Here is a 2672-nt window from a genome sequence, read left to right on the forward strand (position 1 = left end):
GCCTCACTTCCTTCCTCCTCCCTTCTTCCTCTTCCTCAGGGGCTGAGCGTGGACGCGGGAGCGCGGCCAGTGGGTTATTTTAGTGCTGGCATCGCTCACCGCTCCACGGCCCTCCCCACCCACGGGACAACGCCGTGCAGGAAGTGCCCGGGAATAGCACTGCGGCCCGAGGAGGAGGAGGAGGAGGAGGAGGAGGAGGAGGAGGAAGGCCCAGCGAGCGCGTGGAAAACCTACCTCGGAGCAGGTGACACCAATGGCACCTGGCTGCTGGGACATCGGAGCACGGGCTCCCCGTCCTGCCCTAGGAGAAACCCCCCCCCGAAGGAGCCGTGTCCAAGGAATCGGCCGAATTCCCATGTGGAGCGCTTCCTCTGCCAATTAACTTCTCTCCCAAGGGAGGAAATGATAACGAGTTTCTTTTAATAGGACTTTGATCTCTGGGGCTCCGCACAGAACCGCTCCTGGCGCTGGGATCTCCAGCGGTGTGGGAAAGGGTACACGGGATTTATCAGGCAAACACCTTTCTTACCTCTGCCAGCGCACGCAGGGTGAGCAACGTTAATAATAAACTTCAGGCCTGGTCTCTGCAGCTGGTTTGGGGAGGGAAATCACTTTTAGAATTCCTATTTACATTGATTTAGTATCTACTGCAGGCACGCTTGTCCTGAGGTGATTTAGCAGCTTATTTCTAGGCATATGCAGGAATAAGTCACAGGATATCAATACCTTCTTAATCATCTAACCACCCTCCCTGGGAGTCTGGAGCACTGTAATTATGCAGCTCCTGGTCAAGCAGGGCTTTTCCTTAGTCAATGTGTGTGCAGGTGTTTCAGGGAATATCTCCACACACACCTGTACCCCCAACCCAGAGCCACTGTCAGCCATGAACCTGCTGGAAAACCCACTCAATTATTGAGGAATCACACTGAAAACACCACCGACCTGCCCTTTGTCCAAGGGGATTTGGATGCCACAGGCTCCAATCCCTCGTGGCTGATATTTACTCTACAACCTGGTGCTGACACTGTTTCCTCTTCCTGTTGTCTTTTGTTTCACACCTCGACACCTGCCCTGCCAAGCGATGGGGGAACCCTGAGGACTCTCCAGGTGATGTGCCCAGGGTGAATTTACTCCCACCTTTGCTAACGTGTGCTGGTTTGCTCTCCTCGCTTTCTGTGTGTACACCTGTCCCTCACCCTGCTCCACCCCAGAGGACACCTGGCTTTTCTCGAGGGTTTCAGAGACCAAAAAAATCTGAAGTATCTCTAAAACGAGAAGTGCAAATAGCCATTGCTGGGAAAACATGGAGAAGGAAATAATTGAGGAGCCTCTGAGCTCCTGGTAACAAAGTTTCACCTGGTCTCCCGGCATTAGTGGCAGTGCAGCGAGCTCTCTAACAAATTAAGTGTATTAAACGCTGTTACCACCAGAACCGGTTCCTAATTTTATTTTCCCAAAGCATGAACAACTCAGAACGCAAAGGGAATTCTTCCCTTTCCATCTTCCAAACCAACGCAGTGAATGTTTACTTACACCTCCCAAGCCACTCCGTGGATACACAGCTTTTTGCCTCTGATAAATAATTAACATTTTCCTTTAGAAGAGAGAAAATTAACCTGAAAATGAGGACCAGAGGCAGGGGAGATGCAGGGGAGACGACGTCCCTTGGGCAGCCCCAGCCTGACGGCCCTGTCACACCACGGTGCCACGTTTGCTGGAGTGGCCGAGCGGACGGAGGAGCAGAACACTCTCCCGACATGTTCCCAACAGGCCAAGCTCCATCCTGGCTCTTCCCACCAGGCCAGCACTGACCCAGAGCTGAGGATGCAGAGCCTCATGCAGAGAGCGATTCCAGCTGCACTCCGCTTTGGGAAGCTCACGGACGCCTTTGGGAGCGTCTGTTTGTGTTCCCTGCATATCCTACGTGCTACAACTGCAGGGCATTTGGGACCTGTTCTTCTTGATCCTGGGAGCCTCCCCTTGGGTGCAGCGACCTGCCTCCACAGTCAGTGCAAACACAGTAAAATAGTGATACAAATCAAGGTATAACTTAAGGAAGCAGTTTCCCCCAAAAGACAAGTTTTTTTTACTGAATTGTTATTTATCTTAGGGAGCTAAAAGCTAAGATGGTACCAACAGGGAGCATGGATTCTGGATTTCTACTTGCAATGAAACTTTGTGATTCGCTTTGGGGATGAAGGTGACCCACAGAGTCAGAGTAATTTGGGGAATGGCAGCGCAGCGGGACTGAGCCCCAACTCCTGAATGCTCCCTTCCCAGGGCCAAAGGTCAGGCTCTGACTCGGGGCACTCACATCCCAGCCCCGCTGCCCACTGCGAATCCAAGTCCCGTCACAACCCTTCCTTGCCACCTGGAATGATAAATCCAGGCAAGAAATGGGTGACCCACAGAGTCAGAGTAATTTGGGGAATGGCAGCGCAGCGGGACTGAGCCCCAACTCCTGAATGCTCCCTTCCCAGGGCCAAAGGTCAGGCTCTGACTCGGGGCACTCACATCCCAGCCCCGCTGCCCACTGCGAATCCAAGTCCCGTCACAACCCTTCCTTGCCACCTGGAATGATAAATCCAGGCAAGAAATGCCAGAGGCGCCGCCAGACTCCCCCCGCCCTTCCCTTGCGAGAGCCTCCCCTCGCCCCCACGGACACCCCCGAG

General features: G+C 53.6%; 1 protein-coding gene across 2 annotated transcripts in view; it reads right to left on the bottom strand.

The window, feature by feature from the left end:
* The window catches only part of UNK (unkempt family zinc finger), a 42242-nt gene extending 41872 nt beyond the window's left edge, over positions 1-370 (bottom strand). Inside the window, exon 1 of one of the 2 annotated variants that reach the window (XM_017743248.1) lies at positions 235-370. The gene's annotated coding sequence lies outside the window, so the exon portion shown is untranslated. The remainder of the gene's footprint in view (positions 1-234) is intronic. The other variant, XM_017743249.1, reaches the window with a different exon arrangement.
* Between the last annotated feature and the right edge of the window lie 2302 nt (positions 371-2672).

This window comes from Corvus brachyrhynchos, unplaced genomic scaffold, assembly GCF_000691975.1.
Source record: "Corvus brachyrhynchos isolate BGI_N302 unplaced genomic scaffold, ASM69197v1 scaffold148, whole genome shotgun sequence".
NCBI classification, from domain to species: Eukaryota; Metazoa; Chordata; class Aves; order Passeriformes; family Corvidae; genus Corvus; species Corvus brachyrhynchos.